Here is an 18,183-nt window from a genome sequence, read left to right on the forward strand (position 1 = left end):
AAATGCTTCCTGACAATTCCCCCTATTTTATTATATTTGTTAAAAAAACAAAAGGTCTTGACCAAATGAGTTTGGTTAGTATTAACCAACCTTATAGAAAGGCGATGATAAACAACAAATATAATAATCAAGACAATCACCAAAGCTACAGTTCCAAACCTGATACTGTGGGTAATACTTTGAAACCATCCTCGTGGGTCTAGCCCAGGTTTATTTGTTCAGCTAAAATTTCCAAATTAGGGGAAGAGGGCAAGTTTTTAGAAAAAGTTTTAAAGATTTTCTTTTACAGAGGCATGATCATGTATATTTTGTAAATGAAATTTGATTTGTTCCCAGTTGTAGGCATTGTGATTGAATTGAACAGGAATAACACAAAATTGAGTAGCTTAAAGAAATAGAGGAGTTAATACAAGTATATAGTTTGCAATTCATACAAGTTACAGAACGTAAAAGTTTTATTAAATTGTAAATTTTCTATGGCTATAACAAAAGGAAGTGGGACACAGGCCTGTATAAAACATGACTGATTATAGTGAAAGAAATAGTTACTATGACCACGACTGGTCCGTATGAAATGTCCGGTCCAAGTTCCAAGTACTTCCATGCTCTGGTGCTCGCAGCAAGTTTCCAAATGGCCCATTGTTCAGGCCCACTATGTTTATCGAGGACGATCCTAGGACGAGGTGGGGCTAATCCACGGTCACGCCACTCAAGAAGTCCTTTGTCATAGTAATGTTCCATCGAGTGTCAGTGACCTTCCATATCACACACAGTGTTGTTAATATCATCTGAGCAGTCAGATAACCACATACCATGGGGTCCCCAACCAACAACTGTATGATTAGCCACAAACATTGATTTTCTTGATTTGGTTTGACATTTGTCCCAAGGATGGGAGTATAAGTAAAGTTTTTATAAGTAAACCCTTTGCATAAAGTTCTTTGTTCTTTCCCCAACTCTTTCCCTAAAGTTTCAGTAGTATAAACATGGTTTACAGACCAAGAAAGGGCAGTAAATAATCCAAGCAATGTCTGAAAGTCTTCTTTTGGAGGCAGGATGAAAGCCCAAATTTGTCCGCCCAAAGTTGTCGGCTGACGTTTATGCACAATTTTGCTGGGCCCATGCACAAGGGAAGGACTTCACAGCCTAAAGAAATGTTCATTAGTTTTCTTTCCTGCCCAGGGTGTGAGGGCCCTTTCATGTACTAGGGAGAAAGCATATGTATAGAGTCATTAGTTGAAATGATTGGTCCTCTCTCCGTCCATTCGACCACCTGTAATAGAGGGGGGTTGGGTATTAGTCTGATCGAGCGGGGGGAGGTACAGGTCAAAAGACTAAGTATTGCCAGGAGAATGTGTTCAGGACTCGGAGGCAATCCCTGTTGAGAGACCAAATTTTCAGCTTGATTAGTAGGGTTTTTATTTGTCTCCAAGTGAGGAGATCATCGGGGTGATGCTGCCAAGGGCGGCGCTTTCTGGAGTTCTTTAGAGCAGACATAGCCCATACTGGAATTTCTTCTTCCTGGGGTTCTTGTTTCATCTCCATTTTGAACGCCAGGGGCCCCCTTGGGTTGAATCTAAAGAAGAGGTTAAAAAACTTGAAAACAAATAAAGCTGTATTAACAATAGTTATAGGTTTAGAAAATATGTTAGAATCTAGTAAAGTCTGCTTTAGATAAGGAACACAGTAGTGTACCTGTGTATTCCCCCTTTTAAATTTTTTTTATTTGTACCTTTAGTGTGTGATGTGTTTGTTTTGACTATGTCTTGTGTCTGTGGATTATAAGGAATACCTGTAATATGTATTTATTGATAGGTATTATAATTTTATGAGGATCGGAGCCAATTAGAGTTTTAGTCCTCATTCTTCCACTGATAATGATTAGGGCAAATAAATCAAGGTAGGGTGTAAGTGACTTTATTTCCCTAAAACGGGTATACATCCATTCTACTGGGTGTTCTTGTTGGGCAATAAGTCCTGTGGGAGAATGAGAGGGGAGTATAAACAATTCTAGAGGTCAATCTATTTTGATGCGAGTAAGAAATTGTTTTTGTCATTTATGTTGCACCAAATAGAGTTCTTCTCATGCCTCTTGAGAAAGTGAACGAGGGCTATTTAAATCAGGATCTCCTTTTGAAGTATTAAGTAGGTTATTCAGTTGATAATTAGCAATGCCTAAAGAAGGTCTAATCCAATTAATATCACCTAAGAGCTTTTGAAAAAGCTTATCATTTAAGGTTGATAATTTATCAGCATGGATCTGAATTAGTTGGGGAGTAATGCCTTGCCTATTAACAAACCCCAAGTAATGGTAAGGGGTAGCGGTTTGCATATTTTCGGGGGCAATGACTAATCTAGAGTTTTTAAAGCATAGTTGAGCTATATCAAACATGTGTTCAGTTTGTAAGACAGATGGAGCCGAAAACAATATATCCTCCATATAGTGAATAACAAGAAAGTTAGGAAATTGCTTTCTCATAGGCTCACGGGCTTTGGCTACATAGTACTAATGCATGATGGGAGAATTCATCATCACTTGTGGCAGTACAGTCCATTGGTATCATTTATGAGGTCTAATATGATTAAAATAAGAGAGAGAGAAAGCAAATCTCTCTCGGTCTAAAGGGTATAAAGGTATATTAAAAAAGCAATCTTGTCCTGGTTGTAATGCACCCATAGGTTTCATAGATGCATTAACTTTCCTAAGGTCTGTTAAGGGACACCATTTGTTAGATTTTTTTTTTTTTTATGACAAAAACAGGAGAGTTTCAAGGAGAACAAGATTCTTCAAGATGTTTTAATTCTAGTTGTGTAGCTATAAGTTCCTTGGCCGCCTGTAATTTCTTTTTCATGAGGGGCCACTGCTCTGTCCAAACAGGCTCGTCATTCTTCCAAGTTATTTTAATAATTGTTGTTTGTTAAATGAGCAGTGGCCCCCAGGAAAAATGTGGAATGTATATCTGAATATGTCATATCTTACATCTTTTTATTGAAAGCATATATCTTACTTTTCCTTAGCAACTATGAAGTGTCTTGTATATTATAGATTGGTGAAGATATTATATCATATTATAATATATATTTATTACATATAAATACATATTTATATATATCAATATATTATACATTATAAAATATATTTATTAATAGTTTAAAATCTCTTTAGTTTTTATGTAAGAAAAACCTTCTGTAAGAGGAAGTTAATGTTTAGTAATTAATGTTTTAAAATCTTATTTTATTTGGAAATGACCTAGTTTTTTAATAAACATTTATTATTTAGTTTAGTACAACTCTAGAAATTTAAGTTATTCCAATCCTAAGAGATTTTAGATTATAATAACAGAATATAATATTAGATTATTCTATTAAAAATATGTTTATCTAAAAGTTTTTATCTCATTTATATATTTATATATATATAGAGAGAGTTACCTTTTTGTTGACAAATTTAGTTTATGTTAAACCCAGGCATAATAAAAGTATTATATAATGTTGATGACTTAAGACATGTCTTAGTTAGACTAGCAAACAATTATATTCAAATTATATTTAAGTAATTATATATACTTAATATTTTTCAGTTCACATGAATTTGAATTTAAATAGAGCTCATTAACTTCATAGTATCTAAAAACAAAGCTGGTATATCAATGGCAGCACTGCCAGATGTTGAGGGTTTCAGGTTAAAGATGGAATTTGTCCCAGGTTGTGGTTGAAGGGGACCTGGGAGTATGTTTCTAGCACTGGAGAACAATCATCATCTGCTGTATTCATTCCATGCTCTGTTCATCCACCCATCCAGCCAGCCATCTCTTCATCCATCCACCCACTCACTAATCCATCCATCCATCCATCCACCCATCCACTCATTAACTCATCCGACCATCTCAGACCCACTGAGAAGACAGACGCCTCCTCCGCTCCTGCTCCCAGGAGGACCCCCAGCGTGAGTGACAGGAGCCTCGTGGGGACAACGGGGGAGACACAGAAGGGACATGCCTGCAGGCCTCCTCCCTCTGAACAGTGAAGCACCCACCTGGTGCTAACGCCTCCTTGCCGGGGTGCTCAGGCCAGCCCTTTTCCTTCCTATGAAACCAGCGGCGGATGGAGGACTTGATGCCCTTCTTCTTCGGGGCTTTGTGCAGTGAGTCCTGCCTGCTGGTGCTGCTGCTGGGCTTGTGCTCGGGGCTGTCCTCAGAGCCTGTCAAGCTTTGGGGAGAGAAAATGACCTTTAACGGGCACCCTCGTGCAAGCACACACTCCTTCACAAGAGCTACTGAGAGAAACGGGCATCCAGCAACACGCGCGCCTCAACCTCGCAGCAGACAGTGGAGTCTCCTTCACCAAACACGCTCCACAGGAGCAATGCAGGCTCCTGGACACAGACAACTGCCCCGGGAACCTGAGATTCTCTGCCTCGAGCTCTCCCCTGAGGAGGGCTTCACTCCAGGCCAGCTGGTGCAGAGGGAGCCCCGACTCTCCCTCAGGGTCGCTGCTCGGCAGGTGACAACGCTCCAGGAGAAAGCGAGCTCCCCTCTCTGGGCGGCTCCCCCCACCTCATGCAGGGTGACCTTCCCTGGCCGTGGCAGGTGAGCGATGGTCACCATGCAGGGCTGCTGGTCAAGTGACCACACGTGCCCTCCATTGCGTGCTGCCTGGCTCAGGACGGGAGCTCAGGTGGTGGTCTAAATGAGGACAGTGTCAGTCACAGGAGGGGACAGAGTCTCCTGAGAGGAGACCCCTGAGGAAACGGGAGGGACCCTCAAGAGCGAACCCGAGAGGCATGGGGCCATCACCGTCAGGAACGTGCCCCAGGCTGGGCAGACCTCTCTCAAGAGCAGGAAGAAAGCTCCCACAGGAGTCAATCTCTAGAGAAGGACATTTTCTAAAATCACTGAGGTCACTGAGCTCTTCTTCCCCAGCACCTGAAGTTCACCACTAAACACAAGCACTGAACCCAATGGTATTCCTTTAAAATCATCCTCGCAACTCTTTCAAGACAGGAGGTGCAGGGCTCCTGAAACTGACGATGCACACACAGGCCGCTTACTTGTGGGCGTCGCTGATGTCCTCTTGGTTGGCTGTGCGCAGCGACCCCGTGTGCAGGCGGTCCAGCCGTAGGGACCGCGGCGTGGCCAGGGTCGAGGTTTTAGATTTGATAGCAGTCTTGTCATCTTCTACCTCTTCCCGTAAAGCTGGCAGCTGAGGGAGTGAGGTAAGTGTAACATTGGCTAACAATAGAGTGTTTTGAAAATGGCAATCACACAGGCTTTACATTATAACCAGAATCTTATCTGAAAATCTATTAGCTATGCTTTCCCACAATTACAGAAACACCCCTTGTTCTAGCTTAATGCCACCTTAAGGACTGTCCTGTTCAAGAGAAGTGGGGCTATGGGGCAGCGAGAGCATTTGACTGAGTGCAGAGACCCTGGACGGGAGCCTCCCTGCAGGCAGGCTCCGCCCAACTTGGAATCCAGCGACCAGATCGCCCTGCCCGGCAGGACAGCAGAGCGACGCCGGCCCCGTGAACCCTGCATGGCATGAACTGCCCTGATGAAAGGACTGTCCTCATCGCCAGATGCTGCTCAGAAGCACCACAGCCAGAGTACAAAACCTCTCAGCAAAGTCGTCCAGACCTTTCTGTTTGAAGGAGAAAAAGATACAGCTTGTGCCACCACCCAAGATCATTTGGAGAGATGATGCAGGTTACTGGAACTCGTGACAACAAGAGAAACACAGAAATGGTACCTAAACCCTCCACGTGAACACCACGCACCTGGATCACATTTCTCGGTAACATACAGACTGGGGGCTACCCACTGAAGTACTTACACGCAGTTCGAGGGTCATTCGCTCAGAGTGGTTTCCATAAGCACCCCCAGGTCTTCACTACGAGATGATCCTGTATCACCCTAGAGGATCCGAGGTTCAAAAGGGCAGAGATATATGGGTACCTATGGCTGATTCATGTTGGGGTTTGACAGAAAAGAAAATTCTGTAAAGCAATTATCTTTCAATTAACAAATAAACTAATTGAAAAAAAAAATAAAGAAGGTGATCTCTCCTGGACTTCCAGCTTTTCTGCTGGTCCTGGGTGTGAGGACACGAAGGACAGTGTAGGGAACAGATTAACCCCTCAGGGTCCAGACAGGTCTCACTGATACATCTGGGTGTTTGGTTAAGCCAGGGGAAGTTTTAGGAGACATGCGTGGCATGTATTTTTATAAACAATCAGTGCGTTGTTTTAACCAACTAACCTGTGCCTTTTCAGTGGGATTCTGTAAAGAATACTGGTCCCGTGCAGCCCCACAGGAGCTTGGTGACAACAAAGTGACTTAGTGCAAAATACAGCTGAACTCATTTAACAGCAGCTGGATAAGCTGGGCAGCCTCCCCTACGCTCTAACAAGAACCCTCAGACAACAGAAGGCTACAAAAGCTAGAAATTATCCACAAGGTACTGAACAGGGATCAATCTCAAATTCAAGTTAAAATAAGCATTTCTAAAAATCAGAAAACAACGAACAGAGCAGGGAAGTGACGCACCTGGGTTGACTATGGACTCAGTGGAGACAAACACTTGCCTCAAGGTCAGGGGCCACGCCAGCCTCTTACCCCGGGCCTCCTCCCGAGGAAGGCCTCTGGGTCCACAGCCTGGCCGCCCTCCCCCAGGATGGGAGCCGCCCCACTGGTGCCCACGTGGCCAGGATGGGCAGCACCGTGTCCACTTAACAGGAGGGCAAAGCAGGCCACAGAGTGGGTGAGTGGCACACCCAGGTCACCAACCCCAGGGGGACGGCGCTGCTCTGCTGTGCCCAGCAGAAGGGCTCCCGGGCACTGAGTGGGCTGAACTGGAGCGCGGCCACCCCAGTCCCATGGGAAGGCCCAGGAGTGCTCGCTCAGCGGGCTGGGAGAAGGTCCAGAGGTTAAGATTTGGCACGTTCACTGCTGGGACACTGGTCCGATCCCTGGCTGGGGAACTAAGATCCCATAAGCTGTGCAGCATGGCCAAAAAAATAAGTACAGAAAATTAAAAAAATAAGAATACTCTGTCTATTATAAACAACCATGAGATGATCAGAAGGCAAACAAGTGGGAGAAAGGCAAACTGTTACAACTGTCCCAACGAATGACCCATTTCCAACAGAACCATCAGCACAGTTTAAGTGGTGGGTGAGTTTCATTACTTCCATTAAAACGTCAGTTATTCACCAGGACATAACCACACGGTGTTCATTCACGTTAAACCATAAGGACTCTTTAATACTTCACAGAGAAAGAAAGGCCTGCTAAATTACTTAACAGTTTACCTTCGACGCCACTTCCTTAAATCACTAGGCTGACAGATGCATGCAAAGAAATGAAGAGAAACCAGATTCACTGCGACTTTGAAGCTAAAATGTCAAGCATCCGAATAGGCAAATACAGGAAAGCAAAAATGATGGCAAACTTGTAAGTGACATGAAGATTTAGAGAACACGTGACTGGAAACAGAACAGTTTTTTGACCACAGAAGTTAAATAAGCTATTCAAGTTTTACTAGAGAAACACTAGAAATTATTACTCAGGAAGATACAATTCTATTACAACATCATGATTTCTTAAAGTACAGGATTCTGTACAACAAAGGGCCTTAACAGTGGTCTATTCTCAGGCAAATTTCTCTATAAGTTAGTTTCCCTTAATAAAAAACATGTTATACTTTAAATTAGTAATTTAAAAAAGTGAGGAAGTAACCATAATACCTATTTTAACATTGAACAAATCTAACCACCTCTTGGACATTAATGTAAAATCCTGACATAGAATTTAAAACATCTCAAAATAAATTCATTAAAACAGGTTCCCTGTGAAAATATGTAAGAATGAAAGCTACCATAATAGCAGGTGCAGTCTTTACATTTTATTAACTGTAAAAGATACTTTTCTAAAGAGTCTAATAGAGATATTAACTGTGCAAAAGCTGATGAGATTTACAGTCTTAAATATAAGCACCAACACAGAAAGGAGATTGTGTCAGCTCAGTTCAGATCAGTCGCTGAGTCGTGTCCGACTCTTTGCAACCCCATGAATTGCAGCACTCCAGGCCTCCCTGTCCATCACCAACTCCTGGAGTTCACCCAAACTCATGTCCATTGAGTCGGTGATGCCATCCAGCCATCTCATCCTCTGTTGTCCCCTTCTCCTCCTGCCCCCAATCCCTCCCAGCATCAGAGTCTTTTCCAACGAGTCAACTCTTCACATGAGGTGGCCAGAGTACTGGAGTTTCAGCTTTAGCATCAGTCCTTCCAATGAACACCCGGGACTGATCTCCTTTAGGACGGACTGGTTGGATCTCCTTGCAGTCCAAGGGACTCTCAAGAGTCTTCTCCAACACCACAGCTCAAAAGCATCAATTCTTCGGTGCTCAGCTTTCTTCACAGTCCAACTCTCACATCCATACATAACCACTGGAAAAACCATAGCCTTGACTAGATGGACCTTTGTTGGCAAAGTAATGTCTCTGCTTTTCAACATGCTATCTAGTTTGATCATAACTTTCCTTCCAAAGAGTAAGCGGCTTAATTTCATGGCTGCAATCACCATCTGCAGTGATTGTGGAGCCCCCAAAATAAAGTCTGACACTGTTTCCACAGTTTCCCCATCATTTTCCCATGAATTGATGGGACTGGATGCCATGATCTTCGTTTGCTGAATGGTGAGCTTTAAGCCAACTTTTTCACTCTCCACTTTCACTTTCATCACGAGGCTTTTTAGTTCCTCTTCACTTCTGCCATAAGGGAGCTGCCATCTGCATATCTAAAAGTCCATTAATTCTACACTTAAGAGGATCATTTCTTTATGTAAGCACAATCTTATTTATGAATTATACATGATATGCCGTTTAGGATCCATCTACATTATGCTTGTAACTGCATGCTGCTGCTAAGTTGCTTCAGTCGAATCCGACTCTGTGGGACCCTGTGGACTGCAGCCTACCAGGCTCCTCCGTCCATGGGATTTTCCAGGCTAGAATATTGGAGTGGGTTGCCATAGCCTTCTCCTGTAACTGCATAGTGATACACCAATTCAGCTTACTGCTATGGGGGAAAAACACCATTTAATGAGACAGGAAGACAAAGCACAGACCTGACAAGGGCACACACGTTGTGGACCACAGTACAGCTATGACCAGAGCAAGTGGGGGGACAGGGGAGGGGAGATGGATGGGAAACTACAGCCTCGGGGGCGGGGGTGGGGTCTGGATTGATGATGACCAAGCAGACAAGAGGATGAGACAGGAAATCTAAACCAATGATGAAAGCAGACACACCGCCAGCGCACTCCAACAGCAAGGAAAACTTACAGAACTGTTCTTTAACAAATATTCGGAAAGAAATCAAGCATGAAACCACAGAGAAATCCTCAAAGAATTTTAAATAGCAATTAATTAGCCAATGATGCAAATTATAAAAACTGTGTCAAAAGACCACAAAATGGACTAGTTACTTCACAGGCCGCTAAAAGGATTCATGGTTAATTTAATTATAAGCTGACTAACAATGCAGCTAACATGAAATGGATGGTCACAGAAAACAGTGATAATACAAGTCCAGTTACAAAGCAGAGTGTTGTACACGTGATTTCACGGGGTAAATAGCAATGCACTCACAAAACCCAAGCTAAACACGCAAGAAAGCTGGAACATGTGCTTTGGAGCCGCACACTCTGTCACCAACAGCCCTAGGTCGTCATCCCATTTGTAGACTCATAAAAGTGAGGCAGCCCAGCCTCTTCCCTGGGGCCCTGGGGCACCGGGCTCTTAACCTGGTTTCACATGCAGAGCTGGCCTGAGCCCGCGGCCGGGTCCATCAGCAAGCAGACCACGGAGATTCTTGGTTTTGTTCCCACCGCATGCCCTGCACCCTGCAGCCAGGCAGCCCCAATGGAACATGTGCTGCACGGTTTTCGCACGCCATGAGAGCTGCCTATGGTTACTTTCACGAAGCCGTCTGCTCCCTGAGAACAGAAACTTCCCTGCAGCTGCTGTGCCCAGCACAGGCCAGGCCCAATGTTACAGAGGCAGGCTCTGACTGAGTTCACGATGACGGGTTAAGCCTGTGGTCCAAATATCAAGACTAATTTGTCACTGTGCCATTGTGGAATGATTAAAGACTAGGCAGTTTAAAAAATTGTAGACCTCTGAGCGCAGCAAATGTACGTGATTTTCTTCTAAGTAAAAAGAGAAAGACCAAAAACCAAACAAAATAAAGAAAACCCATGTCCTGGGGGAAGGATGCGGCAGGGAGGAGGCAGATACATACCAGAGTCATGATGCCCAGCCGGTCTCCCTCCCGTGCCGGGCTGTGCTGTCTCCTTCTGAGCTTGGGCAGGGGTGGGCAGGAGCCGGCATGCAGGTTGAGGGAGCTCACCGATTTATAACGATGGAGGCTGCCTAAGCTCCCCCTGCCCTCCCTACTCTCAGCCTCCTCCGCCTGCTGCTCCGTGTTCTCCTTCTCTTCTTCCATCAACCTAAAAGAATAAAACCCATTGCCTGCCTTTGTCAGCAGAGGAACCTGTCTGGACAACAAATTGGGCTGGCATTCCATGTCACGATTAGCAAATTCCAGAAACAGTTGCTCAACTAACATCTCAGACAAAAGGTTCGACTTTTCCACTTTTGATATTCTCACAAACTGGCCCCTGATCATTCAAACTTGATTTCATGTCTTTGCTCTAACATTCTGAAGGGACTCTGGTGGCGACGCTCTTCCTGTGAGGAGATGCCTGATGTTGACAACCTTTATCTCCCCCGCTCTCAGGGCAGAGATGCACGTCAGTGCCTCAAATCTTTTCCACTGGGAATCGGGAACTCGGTACAATCAAAACAGCAATTCACAAACAAGCTGGAGTTTCTAAACACAAGTCTGCAGACCAGATGAAGTGCTGAGTTGATTTTTTTTTTTTTTTAAGGTTGAATATGTACAAATGCATCACTTGAGGAAGTTCTGCACCAGCTTTGTGTGAGTTTCTGGATTCTCATCAATGTGCTGCATTAACCTAGAATTCACAGTTTCTGCTCTTCTCCCCTAATGTGTCGTGGATGATTTTATATAGCAGTTTAAAAACATGATGATGCAAATAAAATGATTTTCAAATTAAAATACAAAATTCTTACAGGAAGTAAATTCTCCAGCTTCACTTCTACTTCTACATCTTGAAAGGTTTTCACTGTTGATAACAAGTTGATGGACAGAATTTACCATTAAATCAAGTCAACTTGTCACATAAGGAAAAATCACTTTTACTTGACAACTTGCTGTAAAAATAAAAATATTAATATATAACCATTCCATATTTCCTGTGGGGACGTGGAAAGACAATCTTTCTGAGCTCGTCTGTGCTCAAACACGGCCCACAAAGCTGTCTGTCTTGCCGTCAAATGGGCAGGCGGCACCACCTGCGTTTGCTGGTTGTCCCGTTCGACCCCTGCCTTTCTCCCGGCCCCCCACGCTCGGCTGAAAGGAATGGGCACCTCGGCCTGGGATGACGTGATGAGAACAGTCTGAGCAGCAGCCTCTGCCTGGTCCTGTGCAGGGTCATCGGCCTGCGGCCACTCTGAACATGGACTCGGGACACGGGCATAGCTGTGCGGGTGTGGCACCAGGCAGGCCCCGGGGACCCCAGCCACTTGGCTGAACTCAGACCCAAGGCCCCCTGCTCACCATGAGGCCGGCCTTTGGATTCTATCCCGTTTTGTAAATTGTTATAACTGCCAAGACGGTGTCTAAAGAAAACATCTTAAATATACTGATGAGATGAGAAAAACTCAAACACATGTCCTTGGACCACTGTCTTACAATGAGCCAATCCTCACACTGTATTAAGTTAAAAAGGAAAATGCACATCTGAGTGGGAATTTGCCAACCCCAAAACCCGAGCTTTTCTGTTCTAGGTGGCCTTTCAGCAGAACAGGGTCGGCTCCAAGGGACACAGGAGGGTGCACGGGCTGCAGGGGACACCACCTCGGCACCTTACCCACCTTGTGGCTCAGAATTGAGGGGGGACACCCCACAACACCCCCCCACAGAGTGCTGACACCACACCGTGGACAGAACACCCCGGCTGACCGAGCTCTATAATCAAGTGCAATCTCAAAACTGAAAATTCTTGAAGCAGACCTGAGGTCAGGTTTCTTACTATGGAACACTCAGACTTCCCTAGGAGAAGGCATGTCTTCAGATAAACCATGTCTCTGGGGAGCTGAGTTCAGGATCACCTACCAGATCTCTTTGTTGATGGCGTCCAGCTACTCTTGCAGCATCACAGTCAGAGTCTTGGCATCAGCCTGCCCGCTGGGCAACAGCTGAGTGGCCGAGCTGAAGAGGGTGACCCTGTCACCCTCGCTGTCAGACATGCCCTCGTAACTCTTGAACACCTGGGCCACGTCAGCCAGCACGCTGGCTTGCTGCGCATGCTCCCAGTCCTGCTCCTTCAGAGTCTGCACCTGGACACAAGAGGACCACGTCTCGTCAGCGACATTCAGGGCAGCTCAAGTCTATCAGGAACTGAACCCAATTTTACATGGAAGCCCTGACTGTGGATAAATGTGGATAAACCAAAAAATTGAATCAGAGTAAACAAATAGTAAAGACAGCAAAGCTCCACCTGGCAAAACTCAACTCAAACCTGAAAACACAACATAGAAAATACATGGTGATGCAATCCATCCCGAATACCACCAGGTGATTAGAGTCAGAATTTGTCTTCTCCTGGACAAAGGGGTACTGAAGACATCCTGCAGCTCTGAGCCACAAGGCTAGTTTGCTAAGTCATATCAGTCGTCTCCGACTCTGTGTGACCCCATAGACGGCAGCCCACCAGGCTCCCCCGTCCCTGGGATTCTCCAGGCAAGAACACTGGAGTGGGTTGCCATTTCCTTCTCCAGTGCATGAAAGTGAAAAGTGAAAGGGAAGTCGCTCAGTGGTGTCCAGCTCTTCGCAACCCCATGGACCGCAGCCTACCAGGCTCCCCCATCCATGGGATTTTCCAGGCAAGAGTACTGGATGGGGTGCCATTGCCTTCTCTGAGAGGCAAGTTTACTAGTCACTAAAATAACCCAGGTGGGTGGGTCCTCAATCAGAAAGATAAAGAACATCTGATGCCCACCACTACAGCCTTCATTTTTTCTTAAAATGAAAGGATTCAAATGACAAACCCTTAACTGAAATTACACGATGACTGATCAAACTTACCTCTTTATGTGTGGCACCTAATTCTTCTAACAAACTACACCTTTCGAGCGCTCCTCATAACCGCGCTCTCAACTCAAATAAAAGGGGCCGAGTCACTGTGTGTTGATGTGAGTTTATACCTTACTACACTTCTTAGTGTATACTCACCCTAATACATGGATACTGTAACAGAATACCTTTCTCTCTCTGATCTTAACGTCAAGAAAATCTGCTTCTTAACAGCTTTAAATTCTAAGCTTGAGAGAACAAAATGTTATCCTAAATTAATTCTATTACCCAGTTTTTAACTGCAAGTTGATATACAGAATATAAGAAATCTCGAGACATTCATGCCAACTAATACTTTTTAACTGGGGGCTTCCCAGGTGGCTCAGTGGTAAAGAATCCGCCAGCCAATGTAAGAGGGCAGGATCGATCCCTGGGTCGGGAAGATTCCCTGGAGTAGAAGATGGCCACCCACTCCAGTATTCATGCCTGGGAAGCCCCATGAACAGAGGAGCGTGGTGGTCTATAGTTCACAGGGTTGGAAAGATTCAGACATGACTGAGCATGTATGCAGGCAACGCTGTTTAACCATATAAAACTTAAGACTTCTTGCAGAAACAAATGTATATACCAGAATTCAAGAAGCTCAAAAGTCAACTAGTTACATAAATACGTGCATCATCCACCTAACAAGGCAGCAAGTGTACAACTCCAGGATGGCCGGGGGGCTGGTAGCTTCTCGTCCAGGACCTTGTGGTGCTCAAACAGCAATTTCAGCGCCCTGAGCACCTCCACCTCGCTGGTCATGCTGGCTGGGGACTGTGCCTGCCGCCTGCCCGCCGTCATCCAGAGGGACAGCGCATACCGGGGAACCAGGCACTCCAGGTGCTCCAGCAGCAGGTGCGAGGGTCGGGGGGCGGCGCAAAGGAGCACCTTTAACCTCATGCTCGAATTCAGGCCCGATAACTCCTCTCAGCCTCACAGTATAGCCGGAAACATACTAAGGCACGTCGGAATTCCACCAGTTCAGTCGAAACTTAGAGTGGACTTCCCCAGAGACCCAGTAGTTAAGACTCCAAACTTCGGCAGGGGTCACGGGTTTTAATTCCTGGTCAGGGAAATAAGATCCCACACAAAGTGTAGCGTGGACAAAAATCTAAGTTACGACAACTCCCCCCTCAAATGTACTAAAATTACATTAGCTCTCGTCATAAATTTGAAGCAAGTAATGAGAACCCCTATCTGATCCACTCTGGTCTGCTCAGTGGGAAGATGAGAAAAATGACTTGAGGAGTCTGCCCCCATCCCGATCGCTGCTCAGGGCCACGCGGCCCCGGAGGTGTCTGGCTTCTGGCAACACCGTCTCCCGCCTCCAGACGGCCCCCCCAAACCGCCTCCCATCCCCTCGCCACGGCCTGCGGGCCTCAGAGCGTCCTGCGGGCCTAGGCGCAGCCCAGCCAGGGCCCTGAGCGCCCATCCTGCGCAGCACCTGCCCGGTGCCCGGACCCACGTGGAGCCACGGAGGCGCGGTCGACCGGAGCGCCTCAGCCCCGCCCCTTGCCCTCTCGAGGCCACACCCCCTTGCCCCCAGGCCGCCCGCCAAGCACACCACCTTCCTGAGAGAGCAGAAGAGCGACAGGCAGGCACACCGACAGACGCACAGACACTCGCACACACCGACGCCCAGGGAGACAGCCTCCCGGCGCCAGCTCCTCAGCCAGAGCCATAGCTCCCTTTAGAGGCCAGGGCCAGACAAACGGATCGGCGGCCGGCTGTCGGGAGAGACAGAGGCAGAAAGAGACGAAGCTTCCTAGACAGACTCCAAGATGGCGAGAGGGAGATACAGACAGACAGACAGACAGGACACGACACGCCAAGCACATACACACTTGAGTGTGGGCCTTGGAAACGCTTCTGTTCTTAGTTGCTCAGCTGTACCCAACTCTGATCGCCCCATGGACTGCGGCCCATCAGGCTCCTCTGTCCGTGGCATTTCCCAGGCAAGCATACTGGAGGGGGTTGCCATTTCCTTCTCCAGGGCACCTTCCTGACCCAGGGATCCAACCCGAGTCTCCTGCAGGTGCATGCCTTCCCATCCCAGCCAGGATCCTGCTAATTCCCTAGTCAAAATGCACAGGAAAGACCTCGTGTGCTACAAAGTGGAAAGATGATTTCAGAAACGGAAGGTGTCCTTTGTTGCTACCTTTGAATCTTTCTTTAGTTTTCCTTTGTTTTTACTATGAAGGCTACTTGAACAAGGCAACAGAGAAACCCCACAATGGAAAAGCAATTGCCTTTTTTGGGAAAGAAACATGTGGCAGGTTAAACTCTCGTCATTTTATATAGTTGGTTCAATGCAAACTCTGTATTCCACAAATATGACTCTTGTGAGCTTTATTTCAAATCTCCATGATGAATCCCTAAGGCCTCTAGGAAGAAAGGAGGAGAGGTGGAGAGAAAAAGAGCAACCTTTCCCCTTGGCTCCATCTCACCCAGCTGCTTCATTCCTTCATCTCATGGGCTACGACCTGGGATACTCTTGTTTGTCTGATTATTGTTTGGGGACCGTTTCTAGTCACAAGGCTATAAACAGTGGTGGGGAAGCCCTTCTTTCCCTTCTACATCAGACCCAGTGGACAGTCCAGGCCCTGCCCACTGCATTGAGTCTGTAGCCACAGAAGCACCAGTGATGCTGGGTAACAATGCATATCCCTGGAATCCACTCCATTCGCCACTGACCGTTTGAGGTGGTGCTCTGGAACCTATCACGGGAAGCTTTCTTGTTGATTCCAAATCACACAAAAGTCTGAGGCCTGTGCTAGATCTTCACGTTTCTGGAAGAGCCACACACCTACAGAAGGAACCACAAGAGTTGCCTGAAATGGGAAAGGTATAAGTGTTGGACTCAAAGTTGGCAGGTCTCCCCCTTTGCTATGTAAGTAACATGACCTTTCTTTGAAATGGAAACGGATAATGCTAAGAGTTGACCTGGTTCTAGAGCATTCTAAAAACCCTAAATGATGGAAATCTGCTGTACGAGTTCCTTGAGAGCAAGAACCTATGCTTATTGCTGTGTCTTCATGCCTTTGATTGTGCCTTGAATATCGCGTGCACATCACCAGAAGAAAGAAAAGAATTGAATCGACAAAGATACAAAGAGATCAAAAGTGCTGAGCCAAGTGCAAAGTTGAGGCTTCAAAGAACGTTTCTGTCTTTCACACACTGAATAAATACTGAGCACCTACTATGAGCTAGGAGGCATGGAATCCGTTTCTGGAAATAGAATGCTGAGAGAAGGAGACACATAGTTCCTGCTTTCACGGACACCAATCCAGTGATAAATACCAGGCGGATACTTTGAGCACTTCTACAGGGGCCTCTTCACTCACCAAAAACTGGGTGTCAGGGAAGCCTTTTCAGAGTCATCACTGAGTTGAGATCCATAGGTTGAACCAACATACACCAGGCTTGAGATGCAGGAAGAATTTCAGGCAGGAAAAATAGCATCTTGGAAGGCTATGTGACAAGGAAACCTTAGGACCTACAAGAAATGAAAAATGCCCTATGGGATGTAACCCAAAGAGGGCAGAGGGCATCCCAGTGAAAAGAGATCAGAGAAGAAAGTGGGGAGCAAGCAACGATGGGATTTGGTCGTATATTAAACATGATGGGAAAATACAAGAGCAGTTTGAGCAGGGAGGTAGGGGATAGAATTGGATCTGCATTTGAAATAGGTCATCTTGCTCCACATCACCAATGACTGGAGAGACTCAACTCAAAACTACGAGGAGGTACCACTTCACATTAGTCAGAATGGTCCTCATGGAAAAGTCTGTCCATAACAAATGCTGGAGAGGATGTGGAGAAAAGGGACCTCGCCTCCACTGTTAGTAGGAATGTGAGTTGGTAGAGCCACTATGGAAAAGAGTATGGAGGTTCCTGAAGAACGGAAAACGAGCAGTACCTGATGATTCAGCAGTCCCACTCCCAGGCATAGATCCACCAAACGTAGAACTCCACAAGATACAGGCACCGTCTGTGCACTTGTGTCTCTGTGTGCGCGCGGGTGCACACGAGCACGCGCGATGGCCTGCGAGGCTGGGGCTGGGGCTGGGGCTGGTGCAGGTGCAGCCCCTGGGATTGCCTGAGGCACGCCAAGGGAGCCCTGAATAAAAGGGAGCACTGAATAAAAACTGAGCACCTAGTATGAGCTAGGAGGCATGGAATCCGTTTCTGGAAATAGAATGCTGAGAGAAGAAGATACAGAGCTCCTGCTCTCACTGAGATGAATCTAATGATAAATACCAGGCAGATCCTTTGAGAACTTCTACAGAGGCCTCTTCCCTCACCAAAAACTGGGTGTCAGAGGAGGCTTTTCAGAGTCATGATTGAGCTGAGATCCCTTCTTTGAACGAACGTACACCGGGGTTCAGACGCAGGAAGAATTTCAGGCAGGAAAAATAGCATCTTGGAAGGCTATGTGACAAGGGAACCTTAGTGCATTCAAGAAATGAAAAATGCCCTATGGGATGTAACCCAAAGAGTGCAGAGGGCATCCCAGTGACAAGAGATCAGAGAAGAAAGTGGGGAGCAAGCAATGAAGGGATTTGGTCATATATTAAATATTGATGGGGAAAGACAAGCGCAGTTTGAGCAGGGAGGTAGGGGATAGAATTGGACCTGCATTTGAAAAAGGACATCTTGCTCCACATGACTAATTACTGGAGAGGCTCAACTCCCAACTCCATGGAGGGACCACTTCACAGTAGTCCGAATGGTCCTCATTGCAAAGTCTGTCCATAACAAATGCTGGAGAGGTTGTGGAGAAAAGGGAACTCGCCTCCACTGTTAGTAGGGATGGAAGTTGGTGCAGCCACTATGGAAAAGAGTATGGAGGCCCCTCAAGGAACTAAAACTCGAAGTACCATATTCTTCAGCAGTCCCACTCTCAGGCATATATC

The sequence above is a fragment of the Budorcas taxicolor genome, chromosome 2 (assembly GCF_023091745.1).
Source record: "Budorcas taxicolor isolate Tak-1 chromosome 2, Takin1.1, whole genome shotgun sequence".
NCBI lineage: Eukaryota > Metazoa > Chordata > Mammalia > Artiodactyla > Bovidae > Budorcas > Budorcas taxicolor.